The 14,734-nt window shown below is 46.0% G+C and overlaps 1 protein-coding gene across 1 annotated transcript in view; it reads right to left on the reverse strand.

The window, feature by feature from the left end:
• Nucleotides 1-14,734, reverse strand: part of LOC127175472 (adhesion G protein-coupled receptor A3) — a 196,255-nt gene that overhangs the window by 112,806 nt on the left and 68,715 nt on the right. The window lies entirely within an intron of this gene.

Genomic DNA, 14,734 nt, shown 5'->3' on the forward strand with positions numbered 1-14,734 from the left:
GGTGTTTGCTAGGGTGTTGCTAAGTGGATAGTTGGCTGTAGCAGCCACCCTAGCAACTACAGAGAAACATCCCAGTAGCCACCCTAGCAACAGGAGTGTTGCGGTGTAGTTACTAGGGTATCGCTAGGTGGATGCCAGGGTGTTGCGGTGTAGTTACTAGGGTGTTGCTAGGTGGATGCCAGGGCGTTGCAGTGTAGTTACTAGGGTGTTGCTAAGTGGATGCCAGTGCGTTGCAGTGTAGTTACTAGGGTGTTGCTAAGTGGATGCCAGTGTGTTGCGGTGTAGTTACTAGGGTGTTGCTAAGTGGATGCCAGGGTGTTGCGGTGTAGTTACTAGGGTGTTGCTAAGTGGATGCCAGTGCGTTGCAGTGTAGTTACTAGGGTGTTGCTAGATGGATGCCAGGGTTTTGCTGTGTGGTTACTAGGGTGTGGCTAAGTGGATGCCAGTGTGTTGCGGTGTAGTTACTAGGGTGTTGCTAGGTGGATGCCAGGGTGTTGCGGTGTAGTTACTAGGGTGTTGCTAATTGGATGCCAGTGTGTTGCGGTGTAGTTACTAGGGTTTTGCTAGGTGGATGCCAGGGTGTTGCGGTGAGGTTACTAGGGTGTTGCCAAGTGGATACCAGGGTTTTGCTGTGTGGTTACTAGGGTGTTGCTAAGTGGCTGCTGGGATGTTTCTGTGTAGTTGCTAAGTGGTTGCTAGTGTATTTGCTACAGCAACACCGTGGCATCCACTTGGCAACACCCTAGCAACCACCTAGCTCACCTTAGCAACTACACAGCAACATCTTGGCATCCACTTAGAAACATCCTAGCAACCACTATAGCAACTACACAGCAACAGCCCAGCCACCTCTTAACTTCACAGAAATATGGTGTTGTGGTGTAGTTGCTAAGGTGATTGCTAGGGCGTTGCTAACTGGATGTTATGATGTTGCTGTATAGTTGCTAAGGTGTGCTAAGTGGTTACTAGGATGTTTCTGTGTAGTTGCTAAGGTGGTTGCTAGGGTGTTGCTAACTGGATGCCAGGATGTTGCTGTGTAGTTTTTAAGGATGAGCTAGGTGGTCAAAGAATTTTGCTTGGTGGTTTCTAGGGCATACTAGGTGGTCGCTAGGGTGTTGCTATGTGATTAATATAATGTGATGAATGGTTGCTAGGGTGTTGCTGGGATGTTGCTAAAGTGTGCCAGGTGGTTGTAAATTGCCCTAGCAAATTAGGAGTCCATTACTGAATCTCTACAATTTAACCCAGGTCCCTCCTTCAGTGAAAAAGGGAAAAATACACATTTATCCTTTAAAAGCAGTTTACAAGTAGCATGTCATAATTAGAGGCATACTTCAGGAGAAATTAATTAATATCCAGAGTGCAATGCAGCCACTTTTAGTGTCGATCTAGGAAATTATCCAGGTAAAAGGCAGCATAAATCATCCCGATGTTCTGATGCCGTCTGATTATGGCACATTATTCCTCTCTGCTGTGGTCCGGCAGCATTTAGAGCCCTGATTAATGACCTCGGACCCTCGGACCGGCCCACGGCAGCACTAGAGACTGACACATCTGTAGCACATATGGCTCAGAGAGCGCTCTGAAGAGCTGTGGCGCACAGCAGAGCTCTGTGGCCGGCAACTGCGCTTGTGCCCTGTTAAACTGACAACCACACGCCAAAAATAACAGAGTGCTTCCCCTAAAGAGACACGAGAGATGCTCTGCGCTCATATGTTGACAAATAAATGATACAACACGAGCAGAAATATACACAATGAACACAAAGAAAATAAAACCTGACAAACATCTCCTGCTGTGTTACACAAAAGAAATAATGTCATGCAGGTTTCGAACAAGATGAGGAATAATATCCAAAGTGACTTGCAATAGTAGAATAAAATCAATTTGTCATAGAACCAAAAATATTTGTAATACTGTTCCTAGACAAGAATGAGAGTGTATATATGAAATATGAAAAAAAAAAAAAAAAAAAAAAAGTTTTTGGGTGAACTACTCATTTTAACATCTGCCATATCATCTCTCCTCTTCTCTCTCAGTCTTTGTGAGACAAAATGAGTTGTTGTTGCTGCTCGAATGTCTGTGCAGATGGAGTTTGTGGTTGGTCTATGAGCACGTTTACAGCTGCAGTGATTCCTTCTCATGAGTTCAGACTAAATGAGAGACTTACATCATTCTGAACCAAGTCCAAACCAGCCCAGAGTGTCCATCACATACACATCATCATTACCACATGGCATCAAAATTATTATTATTATTTTTTACTTTCTACTGTATGTTTTTATTTTATTTATTTTTTATTTTTTGAATATCCTGATGTATTCAGAGAACCAAGAACACCCTAGCAACCACCTAGGAACCACCTAGGACGGCTATGCAGATGCTAATACCCACAAATCATTAGCAATTGCACAGCAACACTCCGACAACCACCCACAATGCATTAGCAATCACACAGCAACACCCTGGCAACCACCCACAATATTTCAGCAACTGCATAGCAACATCCTGGCATCCACCCACAATGCATTAGCAGTCGCATAGCAACACCCTGCCAACCACCCACAATATATCAGCAATAAGTAACCACATAGCAACACCCTGACAACCACCCACAACACATTAGCAACTGCATAGCAACACCCTGACAACCACCCACAATATATCAGCAACAAGTAACCATATAGCAACACCCCGACAACCACCCACAAGACATTAGCAGCTGGATAGCAAAACCCTGACAACCACCCACAACACATTAGCTGATGCATAACAACACCCTGCCAACCACCCACAATATTTCGGCAACAAGTAACCACATAACACCCCGACAACCACCCATAACACATTAGCAACTGCATAGTAACATTCTGGAATCCACCCACACCGCATTAGCAGTTGCATAGCAACACCCTGCCAAACACCCACAATATATCAGCAATAAGTAACCACATAGCAACACCCTGACAACCACCCACAACACATTAGCAACTGCATAGCAACATCCTGGTATCCATCCACAACACGTTAGCAACAAGCAACCACATAGCAACACCCTGACAACCACCCATATTAAGTTTTGCGTGAGTACTTCAAAACAAAATACTTTCTGTATGTGTCCAAACAAGAGAAGAGACAAGTATCAATGAGAACACACATGCACACAAAGACACACAGTGACCTAGATTCACACAACAGAGCTCTATTGTCCAGCCGCCACAATCATCTCCAAAGCACTTCATTAGCAGCATTTACTCTCATGCGCTGATATTTCACAATCTGAGGATAATAACAGGCCTGTGAGTCCTGAAGTCGGTGGGCTTCACTGATGAATATTTCAAAACCCAGAACATGAAAACAGTCTGCCCACTAGAGAGACGCTCTTCAAGTCAGTATCGCTGAAGCTTGACAAGAACAGGTAAATAAATGTGAAATATTAATGAAATATTGAATACTACAAGACTAACAAAAGGACACAAACACACTGACAAACACTTTCATCACCCTTGTCTGATAAAATGTATTAATTTTGCAAATTTAAAAGTGACTTACAGTGCATTTGTCACGAATCTGGTCGGTGCTCTGCGGTCCGCTCACCACCAGAGGTCGCTCTCACCCCATCATTACATTCAGACTGTTGCTTTGCACCCCGGACTACTATTCCCATCACCCATCGCACCCATTACGTTGCCTCCGGTAGCCAATCAGGCTCACTATAAAAACCCTGGACTTTCCCCATGAAAATCACGGTTTGTTAGATTATTGTTTGTATTCCATAGTTAGCGTTTCTTAGTTCCTGGTTTTTGTTCTCCTGCCTGGTTTTCTCGTTTTTGACTGTCTAGCCGCCTGCCTTTGGATTTTCGCCTGTCTGACTATTCTCTCGGATCTCCCTTCACGGACGTTGTTCGCTCCCGATTGGACTTACGCCTGATTCACGGATTCCGATTGTGCTTAGCCTACGATATCCCTATCTGCTATGGTGTTTGACCCTGCCCGCTCGACCATGTATCTGTCTCGTCCCTTCAATAAAAGCTCGCATGTGGATCCGCTCGTCTCTCGTCAATCACTCCGTGTTACAGAACAAACCGTCACAACAGGATCCAGCAACTTCACCCCGGACATTCAGATACAGACACTGACAGGATTCTATGCCGGATAAAGCAAGGACAACGTTCACTCGAGCAGTACACCCGTGAGTTCTTAGTTTTTGCAAATTATTCCACCCAACCGGACTGTATTATAATTGAGATTTTTTGCGACGGTGCAAACGAGCACTTAAGGGCTAGACTCAGACGCGAGGGTCCGCGCTCATCTCTGGCTGCCTTCTTGAACTTTGCTTTATTGTGTGTGGGCTCGCCGTGTACTGTGAGGGTCGCGAGGAAGGAACGCGACAACGCAGACAAAGCAGCCGCGCACCCCTCTCGCAGATTGGCGGTAACGCCGGATCACGACGCCGCAAACAGGTTTTCCGCCTGGATCGCTCGTGAAATGGCGGCCGTGACGGAGCGTGCTCAAGCTATGGCGGCGTCAGCAGAGCCTGCGCACAAGATGGCGGCCGCGCCGAACGCGTTAACGCGGTAGCGGCGACAACGGTGCCCGTTCACAAAATGGCGGCCGCGTCGGAGCGCGTCCACACAATGGCGGCGACGGCGGAGCCCGTTCACAAGATGGCGGCGAGAACAGAGCTCCGTCATGTCACAGCCGCCATACAAGAGCCATTTAAAGCTACAGCTGCATTTCCCGAGTCAAGTCAAGTCTCCAAGTCAAGTCAGATTGCAACTGTGTTTCCTGTGTCAAATCAAGCCAGAACTGCTGTTCCTGTGTTAAGTCAAGTTACTGCCACGCCAGAGCCACTGCACAAGATGGCTGCCACGCCAGGGCCACTGCACAAGATGGCTGCCACGCCAGAGCCACTGCACAAGATGGCTGCCACGCCAGAGTCACTGCACAAGATGGCCGCCATCTCCAAGCCACTCCACAAGATGGCTGCCATTCCAGAACCTGTGGTCAGTACCCGGACGCCACCTGTGGTCATGATGGCCCACGTGCTGGACACACCCCTAATGACAGTATGGGCAGCTAAAGTGGCGCTCCTTCATGTCTCGGCAGCTACCCCTGAGTCAAGTCAAGACACAGAGTCAAGCCAGGTCACAGCGGTGCCCCACGAGTCAAGCCAAGTCACAGCTGTTCCCCATGAGTCAAGCCAAGTCACACCTGTTCATCACGAGCCAAGTCACGTTACCGCTGTCGTCCCTGAGCCAAGTCACGTTACCGCTGTCGTCCCTGAGCCAAGTCACGTTACCGCTGTCGTCCCTGAGCCAAGTCACGTTACCGCTGTCGTCCCTGAGCCAAGTCACGTTACAGCTGTTGTTCCTGAAGCAAGCCAGGCCTCAGCAGATCCTCGTGAGTCAAGCATAGTTGTCAGGTCCTGTCATAATGCAGTTTCAGCGTCCAGTCAAGCTTCAGCGTCCAGTCAAGCTTCCAAGTCCAGCAACGCAAGGCGGTCGTCGTACCTGCGTCAAGCAATGTCAGGGCTGATCTCCAAGAGTCAGAGTCCAGTCACGTCCCGCCTGACGGCCCAGAGTCCAGTCACGTCCCGCCTGACGGCCCAGAGTCCAGTCACGTCCCGCCTGACGGCCCAGAGTCCAGTCACGTCCCGCCTGACGGCCCAGAGTCCAGTCACGTCCCGCCCTGACGGCCCAGAGTCCAGAGTCAGCCACGTCCCCGCCTGACGGCCCAGAGTCCAGCCACGTCCCGCCTGACGGCCCAGAGTCCAGCCACGTCCCGCCTGACGGCCCAGAGTCCAGCCACGTCCCGCCTGACGGCCCAGACTCAAGCCACGTCCCGCCTGACGGCCCAGACTCAAGCCACGTCCCGCCTGACGGCCCAGACTCAAGCCACGTCCCGCCTGACGGCCCAGACTCAAGCCACGTCCCGCCTGACGGCCCAGACTCAAGCCACGTCCCGCCTGACGGCCCAGACTCAAGCCACGTCCCGCCTGACGGCCCAGACTCAAGCCACGTCCCGCCTGACGGCCCAGACTCAAGCCACGTCCCGCCTGACCGCCCAGACTCAAGCCACGTCTCGTCTGACCACCCAGAGCTTTACCATGCCCCGTCTGATGGCCCAGAGCCAGGTCATGCCCAGTCCAACGACCCCAAGTCAAGTTACATCTCGTCTGACATCCCAAGACCATGGCCTATCGGGATAGCCAGCGCACTGGACCCACCACAACCTCCCGCTGCTGCTCTTCCTTTAATGGCGGTTGCCATCTGGTGTGTGTGGGCTGCACACTGTGCTCCAGAGGTCCCGTCTGACCACGAGACAGACCCAGAGGCCTCACCGGTGGGAGAAGCCGCGCCTATGCCTCCTGAGGTGTCAGCTTCGGCTGTGGATCCTCCCATGGAGGCGGCGTCCCTCTACAGACTCTCTGCTTCTCCCCAAATTCTTTCTACCTCTTCTGTCTCTGCCGTTTCCAGATCCCAGGCCATAACGCAGTTTCCTGTCCGCCCCAGCTCCCGCCTGGTCACAAGCCTGCTCCAGAGCGCCCGCCTAGTCACAAGCCAGCTCCAGAGTTTTCGCCTGGTCACAAGCCTGTTCCAGAGTGCCACTTGGTCGGAGAAGCTGCGCCAATACCTCCAGAGGTGTCAGCCATGGCTGTGGATCCTCCCTTGGAGGTGGCGTCCCCCTACAAGCTCTCTGCTTCTCTCCCTTCTCTGTTTGTCTCCTCTGTCTCTGCTTTCCCCAGGTCCCAGATCGTAAAGCGGGGTCCTGTTCCGCCCCGGAGGGCCGCTCCGCCTCCTGTTCCGCCCCGGAGGGCCGCTCCGCCTTTTCCCCCTATTCTGTCTGCCTCCTCTGTCCCTGCTTTCCCCAGGTCCCAGACCGTGACGCGGATTCCTGTTTCGCCCCAGAGGGCTGCTCCGCTTCCTGTTCCGCCTCGGAGGGCTCATGCTCTGCCTCCGGCCCTGCCCTGGAGGGCTTCTGCTCCGCCTCCGCCCTGGAGGGCCCTTGCGCCTCCTGCTCCGCCTCCGGCCCCGCCTTGGAGGGCTCCTGCGTCTCCTGCTCCGCCTCCGGCCCCGCCCTGGAGGGTATCTGCTCTGTCGGTCCTGCCTCAATCACCGGGCCCTCCACATGGACCTGGCCCTCCAACCCTCGCCCTGTCTCCCTCCCTCCCCACCGCTCCCCTGGACCGTTGTTTCCTTCGAGCGTCTGGAAGCCGCTCCTTGGGGGGGCTATGTCACGAATCTGGTCGGTGCTCTGCGGTCCGCTCACCACCAGAGGTCGCTCTCACCCCATCATTACATTCAGACTGTTGCTTTGCACCCCGGACTACTATTCCCATCACCCATCGCACCCATTACGTTGCCTCCGGTAGCCAATCAGGCTCACTATAAAAACCCTGGACTTTCCCCATGAAAATCACGGTTTGTTAGATTATTGTTTGTATTCCATAGTTAGCGTTTCTTAGTTCCTGGTTTTTGTTCTCCTGCCTGGTTTTCTCGTTTTTGACTGTCTAGCCGCCTGCCTTTGGATTTTCGCCTGTCTGACTATTCTCTCGGATCTCCCTTCACGGACGTTGTTCGCTCCCGATTGGACTTACGCCTGATTCACGGATTCCGATTGTGCTTAGCCTACGATATCCCTATCTGCTATGGTGTTTGACCCTGCCCGCTCGACCATGTATCTGTCTCGTCCCTTCAATAAAAGCTCGCATGTGGATCCGCTCGTCTCTCGTCAATCACTCCGTGTTACAGCATTCATGCAATACATCTTAACAGCACAATTGTCTCCAGAGAATCAAACCCGTGACTTTAGTGATGCGAGTGCTATGATCAGAGACATGTGAACAGTAAAGGGCTGAGGCTGCAGACTCATTAGTTTCATCAAGATCAAAAGTCTATAAAAATATTGTTGGCAACACTGAACAATCAAAGCAAAAAACTATTATAAAACACACATAAATACTGTTCTTTTATCATGTATATGGTATTTGGCATGACAAGCTGAGTATAAAATGAGCCCAGAATCTTCATCACACACACACACACACATCATCATCATCACATGGAAATTAAAATTTACTTCTTTTAATTTGTACTACATGTTTTTGTTGAATATCCTGATGTACATTATTCTATCTATTCATGTGGACCTTAGCAACCACTCACAAAACTCTAGCAACCATCTATGAACACCCTGACAACGCATTACCAACTGTATAGCAACACCCTTGCAACCACCCACATCGCATTAGAAAGCACACAGCAGCATCCTGGCAACCACCGACTGCATAGTGACACCTTTGTTACCACGCACAACACATCAAAAATAAGCAACCACATAGCGACACCCTGGCAACCACCCAAAACACATCAGCAACAAGCAACATCATAGCATCATCCTGGAAACCATCCATAGCTCATTAGCAACTGCATAGCAACACCCTGGCAATGACCAACTGCATAGCGACACCGTGGCAACCGCCCAAACACATCAGCAACATCATAGCATCATCCTGGAAACCATCCACAGCTCAAAACTATTATAAAACACACATAAATACTGTTCTTTTATCATGTATATGGTATTTGGCATGACAAGCTGAGTATAAAATGAGCCCAGAATCTTCATCACACACACACACACACATCATCATCATCACATGGAAATTAAAATTTACTTCTTTTAATTTGTACTACATGTTTTTGTTGAATATCCTGATGTACACTATTCTATCTATTCATGTGGACCTTAGCAACCACTCACAAAACTCTAGCAACCATCTATGAACACCCTGACAACGCATTACCAACTGTATAGCAACACCCTTGCAACCACCCACATCGCATTAGAAAGCACACAGCAGCATCCTGGCAACCACCGACTGCATAGTGACACCTTTGTTACCACGCACAACACATCAAAAATAAGCAACCACATAGCGACACCCTGGCAACCGCCCAAAACACATCAGCAACAAGCAACATCATAGCATCATCCTGGAAACCATCCATAGCTCATTAGCAACTGCATAGCAACACCCTGGCAATGACCAACTGCATAGCGACACCGTGGCAACCACCCAAACACATCAGCAACATCATAGCATCATCCTGGAAACCATCCACAGCTCATTAGCAACTGCATAGCGACACCCTGGCAACCGCCCACAACACATCAGCAACAAGCAACATCATAGCAACACGCTGGAAACCATCCACAGCTCAGAAGCAACTGCATAGCAACACCTTGGCAATGACCAACTGCATAGCGACTCCCTGGCAATCACCCACAACACATCAGCAACAAGTAACATCATAGCAACACCCTAGAAACCATCCACAGCTCATTAGCAACACCCTGGCAATGACCAACTGCATAGCGACACTCTGGCAACCACCCACAACACATCAGCAACAATCAACATCATAGCAACACCCTGGAAACCATCCACAGCTCATTAGCAACTGCATAGCAACACCCTGGCAATGACCAACCGCATAGCGACACCCTGGCAACTGCCCACAACACATCAGCAACAAGCAACCACATAGCAACACCCTGGAAACCATCCACAGCTCATTAGCAACTGCATAGCAACACCCTGGCGATAACCAACTGCATAGCGACACCCTGGCAACTGCCCACAACACATCAGCAACAAACAACCACATAGCAACACCCTGGAAACCATCCACAGCTCATTAGCAACTGCATAGCAACACCCTGGCAATGACCAACTGCATAGCGACACCGTGGCAACCGCCCAAACACATCCGCAACATCATAGCATCATCCTGGAAACCATCCACAGCTCATTAGCAACTGCATAGCGACACCCTGGCAACCGCCCACAACACATCAGCAACAAGCAACATCATAGCAACACGCTGGAAACCATCCACAGCTCAGAAGCAACTGCATAGCAACACCTTGGCAATGACCAACTGCATAGCGACTCCCTGGCAATCACCCACAACACATCAGCAACAAGTAACATCATAGCAACACCCTAGAAACCATCCACAGCTCATTAGCAACACCCTGGCAATGACCAACTGCATAGCGACACTCTGGCAACCACCCACAACACATCAGCAACAATCAACATCATAGCAACACCCTGGAAACCATCCACAGCTCATTAGCAACTGCATAGCAACACCCTGGCAATGACCAACCGCATAGCGACACCCTGGCAACTGCCCACAACACATCAGCAACAAGCAACCACATAGCAACACCCTGGAAACCATCCACAGCTCATTAGCAACTGCATAGCAACACCCTGGCAATGACCAACTGCATAGTGATACCCTGGCAACCGCCCACAACACATCAGCAACAAGCAACCACATAGCAACACCCTGGAAACCATCCGCAGCTCATTAGCAATTGCATAGCAACACCCTGGCGATGACCAACTGCATAGTAACACCCTGGCAACTGCCCACAACACATCAGCAACAAAAAACCACTTAGCAACACCCTGGAAACCATCCACAATGCATAGCAACTGTATAGCAACACAATGGAAACCACTAGTTCTTCCATGCGGCTCATGAGTTGAACATTTCAGTAACAATGTATTTAAAGCCTTTACGCATAATGCATTATAAAAATACTTTTAATGCATTAATTATGCTTTGTAATGCATCTTTTAATGCATTCTACAATCTCATGAATAATTGTAACCACAGTTAATTATTTATTGACACTTATCAACTCATTGTTACACTATGCATTTTAAATTTGGTTATAATTATTTAGGACAAGATATAAATGTATAAATACATTTAAAACATTGTTAATAATCCTTTATAATGCATTATACATAAAGGCTTTAAGTGTTACCAACATTTCTTCTCTCAGCAGTTTCAATAAAGTAGACAAGGTTTATTTGAGATTGCTTTAAGGTTGATGTGAAGTTTGTCTCAGGTTTCAGCCCAGACTATTTCATCATAGCATGCTCCATGTTCCTCTAAAGGTCGAGCAAATATTGGCTGCTTATGGAGTCTCTGCTCACCTCTGAGGCTCCATTAGATCATGATGATGAAGTGAACACTGGCTTTATGGGATTACAGAGCAGTTACACACTTGTCTGCACTATATAAACAGCAGGTTATGTGAGACAGTCAAGAGAACAGAATACTTGCACTGGAAAAACAATAAAAGCGACAGCAGTTTATGTGAAAGGTTTTACACATAGACACAGAAAAACAAACACGTTAAAGCAGTGAAGTTTGCTGAAAATTAAATCGTGAATTGACTTCTCTATGTGTCTGTCTGCTCATCAGTCTGTCCTCAAACCAGAGACTGACACAAACCCTTGTCAGACAAACGGAGCCATAATGAAAGAATTAAACTCTCGTCGCCATGGTTACCACATCACATCACCCGAGAGCCAATCAGCCCTGAGAGGCAAAAATCATCAGAGAGAACAAGAGATTGTGTAAGTGTGAGTAAAACAGAGTCAAAATAAATATTTATCCTCAAATTCAACATTTGCTTTCTTCATCTTATCATGCCGTACTGTGTTAATTCAAACAGTTTATTGAACCTTAAAAGTTTTTGTTAAGTATTATATTTGATCCATCAGGCTTTTATGGCTCATACAGTCTGAAACACTGAGAAGATGTAGGAAAACCAGCTCAATTTTATTCAGAGACTCAAACTGAGCAAAAATATGAATTTGCTGCAGATGCTGATATTTATATGATGAAATTCTGATGCTTGCTGATGAATGTAAATCAATGAGATCTTTAAAACAGCACAGCAGATACTGACATTAAATGACCTAAACATCACTGGTCACTCAGTATCTTCAATAATACGTCCTAGTAAGACAAGATTGAAATGATCCAAACATATAATGCAATGCAATGATGACTGAGAGATGAACAAATAAATGTTCCTGAAAAGATGTGAGATGTCTTGAGCAGATTTGAGACAAAAAAAAAAAAAAAAATAAATGAGAATCAAGTGAAGCCAAGCTGCTTCAGTCCATGTTAATCTGGAATTATGACTACAGTTATTCTGAAGTTTTCTTGATAAAAATCAGTCAAGATGATTATTTAGAGGCTTTTGCATATCAAATATGATACAATAGACCTTAACCTTAAAACCCAGAAAAATAATTTAGTAAAAAAAAATAGTATTTTTTCATGTCATTACATTGTTTAGAGCATTAATAAAATGTAAAAATAAAAATTAAAAAGATATTTTATTCATAAGTTATGCTCGGGACTCTATTTAAAAAATAAATACATTAAAAAACATGAATGAACATATATAGGCAAAACATTTACATTTTTAGATTTCAGATTTTTTTTTTTTTATTAAACTTTGTATAAAGATGAGTCTCAACTATTTTATACCATTTTTCTAATGTGTCTAAAATGAATGGCCATAAACGGGTTTACTCATTATATACAATGTATATAACTACATCTAATATCTAATATTAATTAGGGCTGGCCATAGACTGTAGTGTCCATGACATCACCTGTGGGTTTCTGCAGAGCATTTTTGAAGCTCTTACTGGGTGGGAGTCGGCCGTCGCCATCTTGGAATCGCGTCACTGCACGTCACTCCCAATCAAATATGGGCAAAGGGGCGGAACGTGGGTGGAGCTGGTTGCTGAAACCATGCCCGCCTAGCACGACGGGCGGTGACAGCAGTGGCAATCCACCTGCCACTTAAGTGGACACGCCCTGAATTATGCAGAACTTAATAACAGATGAGTTCACCCCCCTCACAGTTGACATGAAGGGCAAAATTAGCTATATAGACCAAAACCACTTTTTGTCCCAGGCTGTAAACATTTTTCTGCTGTAAAGTTGGGCATTTTAACATGGGGAGTCTATGGGATTGACTCGTTTTTGGAGCCAGTCTCTAGCGGCCAGTCAATGAATTGCAGTTTTAGTCAACATGTAGTAATATAAGAAGTGTAATAATGGGAGTAATAACTGACAAAATTTTCATAATAATATCCACTGCCCTCCAAAAGTTTGGAAACGCCCTAGAAAAGTGGGGTTTTGGACAATACTGGCATGAATCCTTTTTAATTTGTGATAATTTTGCACTGATAAGGGACAACACAAACTATGAAAACATATTTTATTACATAAACAGTTTATATATAGAAAAAATGTAAATTATCGATTCATCAAAATATCCAACATTAGCAGCTATTGCAGCTCTGCATAATCTGGGCCTAAATTCATCGTATTCTAAACTTAATTGGCAATCAATTGTTGAAGCTATTAAGGTGTGCTGACCCAAAAATCTTTTAAAGGGGTCATCGGATTGCCATTTTCCACAAGTTGATATGATTCTTTAGCGTTTTAATGAAAAGTCTATAATATACTTTGGTTAAAAATTCTCAATGGTTGTGTAAAACAACACCCTTTTTACCTTGCCAAAATCAGCTCTGCAAAAATCATCCCATTCTGGTCGAGGCTGCTTTAAATGCAAATGATCTCTGTTCGCCCCGCCCCTCTCTTCTCTCTGTGGAGAGACGAGCCTGTTTACTTTAGCCGCGTTTAGCCGCTAAACTTGCTAACTAGCACATTATTAGGAAAGGCGCTCACAAAGATTCATAAAAAAAAAAAAAAAAAAAAAACATTTTACTCACTTCTGCTGTAAGTGAAGCTGGATCATAAATGATATATGTAGATCAGGAGGCGCATTCCCTTCACAAACAAACGTAATCCACTGCATCTTCAGCAGCTCAGATGTCGGGAGTAAATGACGACCACTATGTTCATTATTACATCCAGCAACACAACACCTCAATCGCTCAATTCTTGTCTGACTTACATCCCTGATCCGGCATCAAAACATGGAGGTCGGACTGTTACAGCTGATCTGAGGTAAGAGCTCATGTCAATCAACTATTGTGGGAGTGTCCTCTGTGGGTGTGACGCCACAATGACAGGCATCTGAGAATGACTCGATTTGAAAAAGGGGATATTATTTTTACAGATTAATTAAAAACCACTGCATGGATTTTTATCATTATAGGGTAGATTTGTACATACACTGACAACACACATTAATGTTCAAACAACATGAAAATGTGAACTTATCATCCGATGACCCCTTTAAACACCTGGACCAAGTTTAAACCAGTAACCAGGCATCACAGCTGACAAAGGGGCATGTCTGACTCTGACATGTATATATTGTCATTATTATGTAATCAAAATGAAAATTATTTTTGCTGCTCTTCAATGATAATGTCAAGTTACTTTAATGTATTTGCACCAAAAAATAATAAGGATTTATGCTGATATCGTCAAAAACCACACTTTGCCAGGGGGTGTTTCCAAACTTTTGGAGGGCAGTGTATATTTCATAGAAAAATCGAAATATAATTTCTTTCCCTATTCATTTGCTGTGTCTCCCAGAATGCATGATAAACATGCTTTTAGTCATTATATGAGGAACATATGCATGAAATCAACATCCTGTTTCACAACAGATTTGAAACCCCATAACATTTTTCTAAGATGTTGATTTTATTTAAAAGTTAGTCAGATTTAAATGATAATTACAAAATATGGTGAAACATCCAAACATCTCTGAATGTGCTCTGTACAGGACATCCAGACTTAAAACAGTCTCAGAGAAATTCACTAAAATGTCCTTATATGAGGACGCAGGGTCTCAGGAGGATTAATAGGGTTGATCTATGTTTCTGGTCTTATTGTGAATAATTCATTTCAATGCA

The sequence above is a fragment of the Labeo rohita genome, chromosome 13, assembly GCF_022985175.1.
Source record: "Labeo rohita strain BAU-BD-2019 chromosome 13, IGBB_LRoh.1.0, whole genome shotgun sequence".
Classification (NCBI taxonomy): Eukaryota; Metazoa; Chordata; class Actinopteri; order Cypriniformes; family Cyprinidae; genus Labeo; species Labeo rohita.